General features: G+C 41.2%; 1 protein-coding gene across 2 annotated transcripts in view; it reads left to right on the top strand.

Moving 5' to 3' along the window:
- The window catches only part of FRMD4A (FERM domain containing 4A), a 608,721-nt gene that overhangs the window by 168,948 nt on the left and 423,023 nt on the right, over positions 1-16,750 (top strand). The gene's annotated exons all lie outside the window — the stretch shown is intronic.

Genomic DNA, 16,750 nt, shown 5'->3' with positions numbered 1-16,750 from the left:
GTATCGGTTAGCTTAAGAAAATAAAACTGCTGATAGAGTTGAAGTCCCTGTGTACCTTCTCTAATTGCACCCGCACTCCCTTCCCAGAGGTAATATCTATCCTGAATTTGGTATTTATCATAACATATAATTATTCATATTTTTATTACAAATATTTTGTGCCTAAGTGTATACATTCCAAGTGTATGAATCTTCTGCAACATGTTCTTTCCACTCAGTAGTTTGTGTGTCTGTCTTTGTTGGGGGGGGACGGTCAAGAGCATGGATGTGCACAGTTGTAGTTCATTCATTTTCCCTCCTTTATGAATTGCTTGAGCATAACAGTGCATGAATAACCCATCAGTCATATATCTGTCCTCTTGTGGGTAAACATCTCTCTCTGTCTTTTCAATCATTACAAACAATATTGCCGTGTCCGTTCTTATACATGTCTCCTCTTACACTTTTCCCTAGCATCTACACCTGGAAGGGGAATTGCTGGACTGTGAGGTATGAGCATCCTAACAGTGACTAAATTGCTCCCCAAGGACAATGACTATTAAAACATGCTTTATTTCCCTGTGCTACACCTCTGTCTCCACTGTGTTCTGTGGTATGCATATCTGTGCACAATTAAGGACACCAGAAAATAGGCAGTGTAAAAGTTCCTGCCTACATATAGAACATTGCTACGTTGTGTCCATGAGAGTAAGAGAGAGTTTTATTACTTCCCTCCAAAACTTCTATTCACTGTCATTCCACTCAAACATGTACTTTCAGTATCATTCCAGTATCTCAGCTTCTTCCCTGATGCTCATTGTATTATCTGTATGGCATTGATATACATCACTAATTAATGTATTAATTAATTAATGTATGACATCCATCAATATGGCCTGGTCAGGGTCACTTGATTTTATTGTCCTTATGCAAACTTCATAAAACTGTAAGGACCGTTAGTAGAACCAAGCCCTCGTCCTGTAAGGCTGTCAAAGGAAGGACAGTGTCCATAAGGAAAGGTACAGGAGCTAATCCTTTGAGCTTCCCTTCCCTTTCCTTGTGGTCCGTCTTCCATGGGGATTGTTCATTATTACTGCCACCACTACTAGACTGGCCTCAGGGGCAATATTCCTATTTTCTAGAACTATTCCTATTTCTGAGGGGACCTCCATAAGCATTTTCATTTTGTGTTTTAACATAATAATCTTCAATACACAAAGAGTAGGAGAGTATGCACCATCTGATGACGATCCCATGGCTGAGCACTGGCACATGACCGAGCTGTCCACCGTATTTCTTTCAGGCTAATGAGGAAAGAGCAAAGATTTACTTAGTAATAAATGATGTGGTTCTGTCAAATGTAGGTCAAAGGCATCACCTTGTATTATTAAAGGTTGTGCAGAGGTTTGAGCCGCAAGAAAATGGTAGGAGAATGGACTCTTTATCTGGCACGTGGTAATATAGGCATGCCACACTCTAAGAACCTGCTTGGTGGGAGTCAGTAACTTATTCAAGCAATTTAGTTTCAGTAAAAAAAATAAAATTTTATATATACATATGTATATACATATATATAATTTTAAAAGCAAAATTAAAACTGAAAAATGTTAGAATTTAAAATATAAAATTAAAATTAAAAAATAAGATTATATATATACATCATCAGATTAATTCAGTTGTGTTCATTTGGATTTTGTTGATTTTTATACATATGTATATATTTAATTTACAAATTTGATTTTATAGTTATGTAAGAATGTAATCATACATAGATTTTCTTCTGGTGGTACACATTTAAACAACTAAAATTATAATAAAAACAAGTTAGGCCAACACCGGAAACCTGGGAGTAGGTTAAAAGGGGTCCACACATTTCTGAAGTGAAATCAAACCTCTCAGTACAGCTGAGACCCAGCTGGAATATTCCCATATGACTTTCTAAAGTCTCAGTGATATCAAAGGGAAGCAGACAGATTTACAATGGTAATCTCTATCAGGAGGGGTAATTTCTCCATCTCCAGCTTCCTGTCCTCCTGCAGTCTACTGTTGGCCCCTTTCTTTGTCCAAGGTCCTCCTTCTTCATACCTTGCAGTTCCTACAAAGCTGTTAGAAGCTCTCAAAATTCACATCCTAGAACTTGAAGTCAAGAGAGAACATGCCTGTTCAGCCTGTCTGGGGTCATTTTCTGTTTCAGTCAGGCTCCAGTCAAGAATTTGAAACACAGATCATTTCAGACAGGGAATTGGTTACCCAGGTGCTGGGAGAGCTACGAAGCCCAGCAGAGGATGGAAAAGTGACAGCGGGAAGCCACTACCCGCCCCCGCCAGAAGGCTATAGGGACACAGGGAGGAGGGGAGGTTAAAAGAAAGTACCAGCCTGAGCCATCTGTTAGGACTTAGCATGACAGGAGGGGCTTCCTGGTAAGGGCCCAGCTCATGGAGGAAGAGACAGCTCAAATGGGAGACAACACTACAGGAAGTAGAGAAAAAGGGTCTTCCTCCATTCTTCCCTCACCACTTCTCATTGAGCAAGCCAGCAGACAACAAGCCTGGGATTGTACTTCTCTTTGACACAGAGCTCGGGGGAGAAGAGAAAAATCAGAACATGAAGGCATACTCCCGGGTTCTGTTTTCATGTCCAATGACCCATCACTCCTCTCAGATGACTGACACTGAGAATGACTTTTATGAATGACTACCTTCTACACACTGGTATGTCCTCACCCTATGGAAGGAAAGGCAAATAGGATTCCTATTTTGTATCCGTTCTCATTGGTTGCTGTGGCTGTCTGGAGCCCCATGTTGAAGTTCCTGTGATTCTGTTTGAGTGTGTGTAGGTAATTTTAATTTCATTGAATGTGTGTGTGTGTGTGTGTGTGTGTGTGTGTGTGTGTGTAACAAATACATTTAATTTACAATGAAAAGTGTGATGGCTTAATTAATAATGTCTGTCATGAGGGACACCTGGGTGGCTCAGTTGGTTAAGCGTCCTGGGATCGAGTCCCACATCGGGCTCCTTGCTGGGCGGGGAGCCTGCTTCTCCCTCTGCCTCTGCTGCCACTCGGTCTGCCTGTGCTCACTCTCGCTCTCACTCTCTCTCTGGCAAATAAATAAAAAATCTTAAAAAAAAATATGTCTGTCATGAGTGCAGAAAGTGAGTTATCAGCATTCATATGTGGTATATACCATTTTTTTCTGGCTGTTTTCTGGCTTCATCAGGAAAGTCTTTCAAGGGGCACCTGGGTGGTTCAGTCAGTTAAGTGTCTGCTTTCAGTTCAGGTCATGATCTCAGGGTCCAGTGATTGAGCCACAGGTAAGGGGGAGTCTGCTTCTCCTTCTCCCTCTGTTCCTCCTACCCCCAACATACCCCCAGCTCATGCTTGCATGCTCTCTCTTCTGTGAAATAAATAAATAAAATCTCAAAAAAGAAAAGAAAAGAAAAATCTATCAGGAGACATACAAAAGTTAGTATCTATGTAGCACAGGTGAATATTAGTCTATCTACAAACACAGGTGTGCAAGATTGTCTATTTCTCTATTTTCTTAAATGGAATTAATTTGAATCTAAGTCTTCATCCCTCTAGAAGGGTGGGAGATTTTAATCTTGTTATTCTTCTCATATGGTGCATGGAAAATGGGTAAATATCTCACCATGCCTCTCCACCATGATGCCACTGACCACTCACTGTCAAGCTGCATAGGAGAAGTCAGGTAGTACTCTGCTTTCCTTCCTTGTGTGGGGCCCAGGACTCTTTGTCATAGCCTAGACCCTAAGGTCCAGCATTCCCAGGAGCCCCTTGCTAATATTTTTCCCTTGGATTATGTCTCATCCTGGGGCTCTGCCAGAGAGCAAGGTAAAGATCTCTACTACTCATTGAACATGGAACTGCCTGACCTCTACCACTGTCCCAGGCTTGGGGAGTCCCTCTTTTCTCCATTCTTAAATGCAGGTGCTCAAGAAAGGCCATCCAGAAGGAAGACATTTGTCCTCAGGTGGCCCCTTGGTGAGTGCAACCAAGATGCTAGCCAGATCCTATCTTTAGAGTTCTCTAATGTGAGTACATGAATATATCCTGGTTTAGCCTCATTATTTATCTATCTACTTATTTATTTATTTATTTTCTGGCAAATTCTAGTGTATTGAGGGACAGCATAAATGCATTACATAGCCTTCCCTTCATACTACTCAAAGTCCCGCTCCCTCTCATCTCCCCCTGCAAATCCTGTCAATATCTTTTCAATGAACTTGGTTTTAGGAAACTAGAGCTGGGGTAGGAAATGTCCTGTGAGCAGCTACTGCCTTTGATCTGGGGTGGAAGCTTTCCTTAAGTGAGGGTCACAAGGGTCTGCTGCCTTTCTAAAGCAAAGGAGAGAAAAATATGAGAAAAAATGATTAAACACCTACAAAAATTAAACCTATAGCATTTTCAAGAAATGCACCTTCTGGTTGTAAGGAGGGGTGGGCTGTTCTCACTGCAGAAGGTTCTGTTCCTTCAGTCTGATATTCATTCTCCTGCAGTAGGCACAAGGGGTATACCAGCAAATAAACTACCAGAGCTACCCATGGAGCTTAGGACTTAGGGAAGTCAAGGCATTTCAGTAACCTCCGTTTTAGCCTCTGAGCAGCATGAAAATCCCTGAGCGTATGACAAATCCAATACTTTGGGTATTAGGTGTGATTCTAAATTGAGATTTGTCTAGAAAAAGCCCATAGTCTGCAATTGCATTTTTTTCCCCATGAATGAGTAAGAAATCGGTAGAGTAATTTGTAGAGTAATTTTTAAAAGTGCTGATGTCTTTTCACCTTGTTTCACTAGCTAAAGCTTATTGGAGAGGAGGTGGGAAGGAAAATGGAAATGTGTAGTTTGGGGTTCTGGCTGTGAGTGAGTCTCCTAGGAAACCACCTGTGATGGAGTGCCATAAGCTTTCTGAATCTCTGAGAAGGGAAGTGAGAAGTAGGAGGGTGAATATGTGTGGGGAAAGGAAAAAAAAAAATCATTGGCTGAGTCCCCCAGTCTTTAGTTAATAAAGAAAATACTATATTCTTAGCGAAATCTTTTGGAGCTGTTTATGAGGTCAAAGCAGGTCTAGGGTGGAGAAAAAAAAAGAAAAAACCAGGTGAAGTGGCTGGACAGGAATACAATCTTGTGCCATTAACATGTAAAAAATTAAGCAATGTACAAATGAAGTAATATTATGTCTACTTCAGCTATGCAGTGTAAATGAAAATACCAATCTAATTATACTCTGACAATGAAGCTGCTACTACTTACTCTCTACCTTTAAGATATGGGCATCATTTTTGTTTTTGTTTTTACCAGGGAGGTCATGTATTACATGTGTTAAAAGTCTGTGCTTCTTCACGTACTTCTTTTTATAGTCAACAGTAAGACTTAAATGAAAGAGAACTAGCTAGGATTGGGATGTCACTTGGGGACCGGAAACATGCATGCCTCCTTCTTCCACCCTTCCTGAGGGTAGGAACCGGAGCTGACTCCATATTTAAAGTGATAGGGGGGCTATTTAAAAGACATTTAGATCAAACCCATTGGATATATTTTTTTAAGATTTTATTTATTTATTTGACAGACAGAGATCACAAGTAGGCAGAGAGGCAGGCAGAGAGAGAGAGGGAGAAGCAGGCTTCCCACCAAGCAGAGAGCCTGTTGAAGGCTCAGTCCCAGGACCCCGAGATCATGACCCAAGCCCAAGACAGAGGCTTAACCCATGGAGCCACCCAGGTGCCCCCAGAACCACTGGATATTTTTATGCCTCTATTGTAATTAATATTGAAATACTAAGCATCTTATGGGAGGCATCCAGTTGCCTGATGAATATTGTACATCATTTTCCAATTGAAATTCTTTCATGACATGAGTTTTCTGTGAAAACAATGGTCTGTGAAAGGGCACATTTTATCTCTAAACAAGTACAGGTTGGTAAGTTTTAAGAACTTGAGTTTTGGGGCACCTGGGTGGCTCAGTGGGTTAAGCCTCTGCCTTCAGCTCAGGTCATGATCTCAGGGTCCTGGGATTGAGCCCCGCATCAGGCTCTCTGCTCGGCAGGGAGCCTGCTTCCTTCTTTCTCTCTCTCTCTCTGCTTGCCTCTGCCTACTTGTGATCTCTCTCTGTGAAATAAATAAATAAAATCTTAAAAAAAAAAAAAAGAACTTGACTTTTGACTTCTCATGATGTTTATGGGTTCCTAGAATCATCCTAATCAATTTGTCATTTCTGTGCTTTGGTGTGTGAATTAGGCTTTTTTTTTTTTTTTTCAGTGATGTGTATATATGTAAGCCTGTATTATAGCTTGTTTATAATTACAAATGTGTGTGCATTTGCATATGTCTGAGTATGTATGTGAGAAGTAAAATCTTAGTGTAAACCTCTAATAAGGTGAAAACACATTAACACTATAAGGTCTTGGTACAGCTTTTAAAGTTTAACATTCTTGGTTCTGTAAGTCCTCACAAGAAACAGGGGAGAAAAAATGTTAATTTCATTATTTCTTTTTAAAAAACATTTCCTCTTGATTCTCAATCTCTATGAGATTATCTTCTTTGTTTATTCACTGTTTGCAAAGGAGAATTCTTGGTGAGGTCATGGTCAACTCATGACCATGAATTTTGGTTAACTGTGTTGAAAAATGGTAACTTCTATAAAACAGACATGACATGTACACTTCCTGGAGCTCATCGATCTGAAACTGAAGAAGGGCAGTTAAAATATTTTATTTCCTTTGAATATCTGACTCTGTCTCTTGGACTCCAGAACGGTAAACAGGATGTGTGCACTGGTCAAATGCATGCTGGGTCTGAGTTTCTCCAACACCTTCTCTGTAGCATTGTACCAATAGCATAATACACATTTATACAGAGAGTACCTCTTAAGGGAATGATTACAACCAATGTTATTGAGAGCATACACTATCCCAGATAGTGTTCTGAGACTTAAGGTTCTGAGACTTAAACACTTCCAGAAAGGAATTATTTAGAGCATCCACTCCTTTTCAGACAAGAAAACCAAGACTTAGAAACATTAAGTAACTGTCCCAAGATTATAAAGTAAGTGGGGGAGACAGAATGTGAACTTAGACAATCTAGGTAAAGAGCCTGCAATCTTAGGAATGCTCTACTGGCATCTCAGGTTAGAAGTTATGGTTTTGCCCCCACATCTACAGCCAAATAACTCATCTTGAGAACATAATGAAGACCCCCAGGGGGTTGACTCTTAGACCATCTCACCTCTTACCGGTGACTCTCACCTACTTTGACTCATAAGTTATTCTTCAGCCACAAGTTGGCCTAAGAAAAGACAAATCATATCTTTTCTAAAAGATAATAAGTCCTAGGGCTCTTAAATCTGCAAAATCCAGAGCATCTTTCAACGAACTGGCCTGTCTGGCATTTTGTTTATTTTTACCTGAAAGGAGGTTGAAGCAGCTTACAAGAAAGACATGTGCACATGTGTTTATGAAATAAAAACAGAAATTGTAAACCTGAAAAGGAATTGAAGGAAATACATGATTATACCTGTGATTCAGCATTACTAGTTATTATCCAGTTATTACCCTGTCATTTGCCCCAACTGATCACAGAAATTCATATTTATTTTTAACCTCATCAATCAACTTATTTTTACTGAGAACCTACCATGTACCCAACTAGTACTAGGTGCTGCAGGTGATTCAAAGATGTTTAAGACGTGGATAGATGCTAACATTTAGCCTCAGGGACAGTCTGGCCTGAGGCCCAGTAGCTGGGAACTAGATCACATCTAAAGCAGTGTCTTATTGTGTCATACATTGTATTAGTAAGGGTTCTGAGAGGTTAAGAACCAGTCAGTGTGAGCAACCTATTCCCTGGATTTTCGGGATTCTCATTAGTGTATCAGTGACCCTATCATATTTTGATTATGACCATGATGGGGTCAACAGCTATACTGATAGAGCTCTGATCCTATACTAGGTGTGGGTTTGCTGTGTGTTATATTGTGTTGTGTAGAATTGTACTGCATTTTTCTGTGAAGTTACTGGACTTACAGATCTTACTCACTGACTACCTTCCACACTTAGTAGGAATCTTTTTCTTTCTGTATCATTGCTGTCACATGATTGTCTACTGCCATGGTCAGCATAATGGAGAGATGATAACAAAGATAAGAGCTAATGTTGATGGAACTCTTTTCTGTGAGCCATCCTTTAAGTTCTCCTCATTATCAACTCAAGCCAGGCTCAGACTGGTCCTGCCACTAACCATATTCCTGAGAAAGGGACAAAAAGATATTAAGTAATTTCTCGAGGTCACTCCAGCAGATAGCAGAACTCTTAACCACCAAAGTTTTGAGATAATTATCTCGTTTCTAGATTACATGGTTAGGAAAATATTCTAAGGCTCCTCTGAAATCTGCCTTCATGTGCCCCAAATCCACTGATCCTATTTATTCGAAGAGTGGAGAATAAGCCCATTCCTCTTCCAAAATGAAAATCCTGCTAATCCCATGTCAGACACCTTAAGTCCCTGCCTCTAAGGAAGGTGAACATAATCCCCCATGTTTCGAATTAATTTTTGTCTCTCAGGCAGCTTAGTGAGAGACTGAGAGCCTGTCTTCTGGGCCCAGGCAACCTAAGTTCAAATCCTAGTTCTGCCAACCATCAGCTCTGTGACCATGTATGTTACATAACCAATCTGTGCCTCATTTTCTGTACATGGTAATAGGAAACACAAATTCTGCAGATACAGATACTCAACTAGTAAACTACTAAACTAGTAATTATATCTACAAAATAGCCTTACCATAATGTGTTAATCATTTGTCTAAGTAGAAGAGGGCCCAGCACAAGGCAGTGGATATCATTAGTGCTGGGACTTACCCCCTGAACCTGGGGGACAACCTCTCAGAGTAGTCCTCAGAACTGGACACAGGACCCAAGACAGAGTCCCTCAGTGACCTATAAATAGAACCCATTTTTTAAATCCATGAGCATTAGTTAATTGTATACATTATCTTGATCTGAAGAAGACAATGATGAGTTGGATCAGGGGGAGGTTAATTAAGTGACTCTAACAAAGCAACTCAATAAATCAGTGGTAGAATCAGGATTAGAAGTCTACTTTCCTATGGCTTTCTTGCTTACTGAGCAGTTCTGCTCTGTGATTGCCACCCTCTTTTTGTGTGTGCTCTTTTTGCTTCTTGCTATTGTCCTTGTACGCACGTATTTGCTCTCTTTCTGTTTCAGGGGAAGCTTCTTTCTGTCCATGGCAACACTGTTCTCCAAGTCACTCTGGAAATGGACCTTGCAGTGACCTTAGGTTCTTTTCCCTTCTCTACCACCAAAATCCAACTAACCACCAGCAGTTTCTCCGGGCCTCAGTAAAAGGAACAACACTGGATGGTTTCGAAGAAACTTTTAGTTCCAAAAGTTTGTCTTACCAAAGAAAACTAGAGCTGGACAGTAGTTAAAAGAGTAATGCACATTTTTATCAGGACCTAAGGCAATAGGGGAAAAGAGACCCAGGGAAAAGGGAACTGGGCTCCATTCTTTTTTTTTTTTTTTAAATATTTTATTTATTTATTTGACAGAGAGAGAGATCACAAGTGGGCACAGAGGCAGGCAAAGAGAGAGGGAAAGCAGGCTCCCCGCTGAGCAGGGAGCCCGATGCGGGGCTCAATCCCAGGACCTGAGCTGAAGGCAGGGGCTAAACCCACTGAGACACCCAGGTGCCCCTGGGCTCCATTCTGAACACAGCATGGGCCAGTGAGGAATGAGAAGCAAGGAGCAGGGTGGGGTCAGCAGGCAGGGAAATTACTAAGAGGAGACACAGATGTGGAAGGCTAGGATCATGAGACATCACCTGGAGGTGGTGAGAGGTATGGAATTTGATCAGATATGGCGGGTGGGGATTCTGTGTAAACCAGCTTGACCAGATTCTTGTGACAACTGGGCAGTGAAGGCCCACTGAGGACACCAGGACAGACCGTGGATGTGGAGGCTCAGAGGAGCCTGACTATGGTCTAGTCAAGCAAAGTGTATCTTTTGGTTTCCATGTGTGCATCTTCTTCCAGCCATGCCCACCTCTTGTCCCCATCCCCTGTGCCATTTCCCCAGTCCGTTCATGTTCTGCACTATCTAGCCCCTGAGCTAAACAGAACAGGGAAGAGTCTAGGTTTTTCTCTTTCTGAAGCTACAGTCTATTCTACTCACAGCTTGATAACATGGCCATGCCATCCATCGGAACAACTCTCCCCATAGCACCCCAGCATGATTAATACCCTTTGAGTGACACAAATTGCGCTGAGACGGTACCAAACTTACGATAATGCCGCTGACAGCAGATAGAAAAATGCTGTACAGACACATTTATTGCCAGTGAGGTGGTTTAGAGCAGAAACCCAGGAGAGTTTCATGCTTTTCAATTTGGGAAATGTAAATTGCATATGAGGCAGAGCAAAGATAATTATCTGTACTATTTAAAAGATTCACCTGAACACAATAAACTAAAAAAAAAAAAAAAAAGGAACAAGAGAAATAAGAAAGAATTCTTTGAGTTATTAGACACCTGCTTTCCCTCCCCTCTTCTACCCTCCCTGCCTCAGAACGAGTTCCCAGGGGAGTCCCCAACCCTTTTCTCCTTTACTCCAAAGAAAGTCACCAATGACCATAACTGATTGTGCTAGAGCTCTCAGGAGCAGTGCTGATTTGCATTTTCACACAACTGCAAGTCAAATGAATGAACTTCCAAGGAGGAAGTTTCAAGACTCAGCTAGCAGGTGGGGAAGACTTCAGAGGGGTGTGAAGGGGAGGCTTTGAGTCCTCCCCAAGGGCATATTGGGGCCTCCTCTTCCATGCACTTATGTTGCTCACATTTTATCACCTTTTCAGTTTGAGCATTTTATTCCAGTTCTTTTAAACTCTCACTCTTTTTCCTCACTTACTGAAAAAGATACATCTAGTCTACCTTTGGGCACCATTTTTATTACACCAACAACATCACCTTGGCAGTTAGATATGGCAGGAAGAGCCAAGCTCAGATAATTCTAATGCAGGGGGCTTTATTCTATCCATTAAAATACTCTGGCTTTAAGGACTTCTGACTCCGTTCTCAGTTTCCCTCATCTGTAAAGGGAGCAGTTGGATTATATTATCTCTCAAGGTCTCTTGCAGATGTAGAAAGTCCTTGATGCTAATGATGATTCAAACACCAGTTTGGGGGATCTTATTATGCAAACTCTTAAAATCCATGTCCTAGAGCCAGATTTCCAGTTAAGGATACATTTCATACTGCTTAATGCTTTTGCTTCTTTCAATTCTCTTAGGGTATCTGATGGGTTTTTGACAGTATTTGTACTCTGAGAAGCAGTCACCATGAGATTACAGCTTCTGAAGGGTCAGCATTTTACTAGGTCACATTTTCTGCTTAAATTGCTTGACAGTTTCCCTTAATAGCAGAGAATACACTTTACTTAGGAAACCTGTGCTCAACAATTTAGAGAATGTCACCAGAACATGTATATAAATGATGCATACATCTTGAATAACCATTATGACATGACAGAGGGGATGCCTACTCAAGGGGTAAGAGCTGAGAAAGCTGGAACTTTCTGACAAAAAATCCTTTCTGTTAATTAACACCTTTGTTAAAAAAAATTTTTTTTCCATTTCTTGTACTGCCTTCATGTGTAATAGAGCTTTTATCATATATCAGATATCCTAGTAAAGGCAGTCACTACAACCCTGCTTTTCACATGATCCTTCCTTTGTGACAATATAGCCCATTACTGCAAATAGGTATTTTGTGATGTTTCAAGGGAAGTGAGATTTTTCAGGCAACCAGCCTTTATTCAGTACAGTCAGATCTTGCCTGTGGGTAGGAAGGATGGGGAGGACTAGAAGGACAACAAGGGAGGCTTCACAGGAAAGGTAAGCTCTCAGGTTACCTTTCCTTAAAGCTCTCCTTAAAGAGGGGAAAGGAGATTTCACTAGGTAGATGGGATGAGGATAGAATTGTTCAGGAAGGGATTTTGGCCAAAAGGAATAGCTCTTATATTAGGGTTCTCCCGGGAAGCAGAACCAATAGCTTGTGTGGGTGCATATACTATACATATACATCTATCTATAATATATATATGTATGTATACATACACAAACACGCCTTGGTATATACATATAATACTTATAATACATATATTAAAACATATACATATATGTAAATGTGTGTGTGTGTGTGTGTGTATAAAATATAGATTTATTACAAGGAATTGGTTCACTTGGAGGCTGACAAGTCCCAAGATCTGCAGGGTGAGTTAGCAAGCTGGAGATATAGGAGAGTCAAGGATATTGTTCCGGCCCAAGTCTGAAGGTCTGAGAACCAGGAGAGCCAGTGCTGCAAGTTCTAATCCAAAGGCTGGCAGACTTGAGACTCAGAAATAGCCAGTGCTTCAGTTGTAGTCCAAAGGCAGGGAAAAGGCTGACAACCCAATCTGAAGGAAGCCAACCAGGGAGAATTTCCTCCTACTCCAGGGCGGGTTAGCTCTTTGTTCTATTTAGACCTTTAGCTGATTGGATGAGGCCCACCTACATTATAGAGAGCAATCTGCTGTACTCAGTCTACCAATTTTAATATTAATCTTATCAAAAATACTCTCACAGAAAAATTCAAATAATGTTTGACCAAATATCTGGGCACCCTATGACCAGTGAGGTTGACACATAAAGTTAACCACCACAGGCATGTTTCAGGATGAATCCCTTGAGGGAGAACACTGGGTGATGGTTAATTTTATGGAAAGAAATGGGAGATCAGGTTGAATGGGTAGCACAGGGTCCTACAGTGAAGGGGCTTAAATACCCTGCTCTCTGGGCCTCTTTTTCTTACTTTTAAAATGGGGATAAAGGGCACCTGGGTGGCTCAGTGGGTTGAGCCGCTGCCTTCCGCTCAGGTCATGATCTCAGGGTCCTGGGATCGAGTCCCGCATCAGGCTCTCTGCTCGGCGGGGAGTCTGCTTCCTCCTCTCCCTCTCTCTGCCTGCCTCTCTGCCTACTTGTGATCTCTCTCTGTCAGGTAAATAAATAAAATCTTTAAAATAAATAAATAAATAAATTAATTAATTAATTAATTAAAAAAATGGGGATAAAAATGCTTGCCTCACAGATGGTGTGAGATTTTGGTGCAGTCCCTGAAGTGGTTCATGCAACACTTGGCACTTACTGGGTGCTCACCAAATATCTGTAAGGTACATATTGTGTGTCTTCTGAGGGCCACTGTTCAAGGCTCCTTCTCTACCCATTCCTGGTAGAGGAATATATCAAATCGTCACTGCCTCTTAAGCTCGGAAGACATGTCCAGACTCCAACTCTTTGAAATCTTCCTTCTCCCTAGCGTATGTCTTCTTGCCAGTGCTTGCACTCTGCACTCAAGTCTCTTTAGACACATACTTCTTTGGGTCATTATGCCATAGCCTCTTCCACCGCCCTTTGTGGCTGAAGCTCTTCTGTCTGGGTGCATGTGCAGGCCAGTCACCTGTCATTTTCCCTGATCCAGGCCCCAGGGAAAGCACACCCCTAGCCAGTTCTCAGCACCACTGGGCTTCTGCTCTATCTGAAAGGGATAGTGACAAACTACCTACTTCCTGAGGAGCTCTGGCCTTATTCTGTGAAAAATGGGAGAATCGAAGGATGTTGAGAAGAGCAATGGCATGATTCTGTATTTATATATAGTGAGGATGATGAAGTGATGGCCATTCCTTCTCATTCCCATAAATGTTTGAGGGAATAGATGTCAACACACAGGAGAAAGATAAACCCACAGTGAGATAAGGTCTAAGGAAAACACTCTGGAGCCACCAACATTTCAAGAGAACATGTCTGGGTGACTCAGTTGGATATGCATCTCCCTTCAGCTCAGGTTTTCATCCCGGGTCCTGGGCTTGAGCCCCACATTGGGCTCCCTGCTCAGCAGAGAATCTGCTTCTCCCTCCTCTCTGCCCCTACCCTCACTTGTGCTCTCACCATCTCTTTCTCAAATAAATACACAAAATCTTAAAAAAAAAACAAAACACCTGTGTGGTACATGAACAATGAATTATGGATGACTGAAAAAATTAAATTAAAGAAAAAAACAATGGGAAAAAAAAGGAAAGGAAAGGGAAACTCAGAATGAGTGTTCAGAGAGAAGAAGAACCAGGCTGGTGCCAAGGAAGAGAAGGGAAGAAAGATTTTTAAGGAGAAGAGTTTGATGCCTGACTTCAGAGGTCAAGTATAGAAAATATGTAAAATTTAATTGCTCAGATCTTCATAAATAATAATGGGAAATTAATGCCCATCTCAACAGTGGGTATTAAATAACATGTCCAAAGTGCTCAGAGCACTCATTGATACGGCAGATTCTGAAATCCTTGTTGAAAATTTCTTTATGTTAATCTGGGTCTCTGGATTTAGGTATACTTCAAAATACAGAGGCATACAGTTTAATATGAGTCATAAGGAAAATAAGCAATCTGTTTATTAAAACCTATCTTTCAGTTGTAGGAGCTCTTCCCTTTTTTTCAGCAATATGTGAATATATACAAGGAGTAAAGAAAGGGAATTACAGCTTGTGCAAGAAAGTCCTAGAAATTAGTATTTGAAGGGTTTCCAGAGGGCTGAACCAACTCTGATGGCCAAGAAGACAAGAATGACAATATGTCTTGTAAGAGACATGTTTTTGATAGCATTTATTAACTTTCTTGGTCAGCAGAGATAAGAGTATTGCCTAGTCCATGACTTCAGTGACCTTTAATGTGTGCCATTTAAGAAACAGAATGATAGTCAGCTCAAACACACAGACTGTGAAACAAGTTATATTCTTCAGATGCCGTGTATTATATGACCATTTTATCTCTGATGTCCTACCGTTGCTACAGCTGTACTTTGCCAATTTCTAAACAACTTCTGGCTTTGTTCAACATATATTTCTTCCTGTTTCTGCTGTTTGTGTATAACACAGAGGGTGATTACAAAAATGTCTAACAACCAATAGGACATAAGTATTTGCCACTCAGAATGATTGCTGTTCATACATAGCATTGGAGCCAGATCTCAGAGGCCCATACCATATTGATTTTAGGGAGGTTCAGAGGCCCCGGGGAAGAGGCAGAGTGGCTCGACAGTCCAGGCCATGGGGACAAGGACACTTTGGCAGTCAGGCTATGGGGCTCAAGGTCATGTCTTGCGAGACATGTCAGTATTTTAACGGCCAGTCTAGCCATAATGGTTGACTAGCTAAATATCATGGATGCTCATAGGTAAGTTGAAATTACTAGGCCTCCAATTTTCTACTGGTTCATTCTCTCAGCAGCACTGGGAATTTAGGAAAGCAAGTTATTCATTTATTTTGTTACTATTGTCATCAAACATTTACTGCATTACTAGAAATAGATCATTATGTTAGGAATAAGAGCTCCTTAAAAAGCAATAAAGATTCTTTTCCACTAGGCAGGGTTGTACTGAGCTGCTTTGTCCTACCTACCATATTGGAACATCTTAGAGACCAAAGGCACATACATCTTGGTCAACTTGGTGTTTTCAACACCTAATACTGAGCTAGGCATGGAGAAAGTGATCAATACAGCTTCGCAAATGAACACACTTGTTCTTGATTCCTTCAGAATTCAGAGCTAGTTGAAAACCTAATGACCCACATTCAATTCCCTTCAAGTAAATACGGTTTGACACTGTTTAGTCCCTTGCCTTACCTGCTAGAATGCATAGGTGGTTTTTTGTACATAACAACTTGCTTCTTATTGTGAAGAGCTTGCCCATGTTTGCTTACCAGTGCAGAGTGCAGAGCAGCTTTCTTCGAAGTATGCTGGGGTGCCCAGCCCCAAAGTGCTTCCCAGAGAAAAAGCACTTGGGACTTAAATAATTCCATCTTATAAGAGAGGGAAAAGAGACAGGTATGAAAATGTGTTCAGACAGAATTAAAATTAAATTAGAAAATAGAGAGAGAGGGCAGCATAATACCCTTGCACGTTCAGAGGTAGGAAAAATATGTAAGCAACTGGCAGCTAATGAGAAGAGAGACGATCAAGAATAGACAAGGAAGCTGGAGGCAAGGAGGGGCAGGGGACAGGGAACCACATCTCAGAGGTGTTTATATTCAGTGAAAGCAGGTTTTCCTGGGCTACGCAGCATGAATTTTTATCATGTCTCTCTATTCATCTCTACTCAACTTCAATCACTTCACTCATATTAGGCAAACAACTTCTTGATGTCAAAATCAGCGTGTGCTGCTGGCTCTCCAGTCACGAGGCAAAATTCAAAGGGTCGAATTTCACTGGGAGAGGGAGAAAGAGAGAAAGGCACCAAACCAACTCAAAGCTTCTGTTCAGTCAAATCCAACACCTTTTTGTCACTTTTCATTACTTCAAAACCCAAACGTTCCCAGACAGAATTAAAGCCCAGCTCCTGCATGTAGACAGCAAATCTTATTTCAGAATCCAAGCATGTCCTTCCACTGGAGAGGGGGAGTTATTCCCGCGGAGGAAAATGATTGATTTTTAATGACTTAAGGTCCAAATTATACTTGTTCCCTTGCAGTGGGAGGGAAACAAAGCTAAGTAGGAGACCCTCCCTTATGAAAATTCGTCCATGTGTGCTGGCTTTTGGGAGCTCAGAATAGCAAGACTCTCCATGCCTTCACCTAATGACACAGCTCTTGTTAAGCTGCCGTAATGGGCAAGTGCAAATAGTTGAGGGGGAAGGAGCTTGACACTAAATATGACCTGTTAGCTGGC

This window comes from Mustela erminea, chromosome 6 (genome assembly GCF_009829155.1).
Source record: "Mustela erminea isolate mMusErm1 chromosome 6, mMusErm1.Pri, whole genome shotgun sequence".
Classification (NCBI taxonomy): domain Eukaryota; kingdom Metazoa; phylum Chordata; class Mammalia; order Carnivora; family Mustelidae; genus Mustela; species Mustela erminea.
Note: the sequence above shows the minus strand (reverse complement) of the source record. Positions and strands in the feature narration are given on the sequence as shown.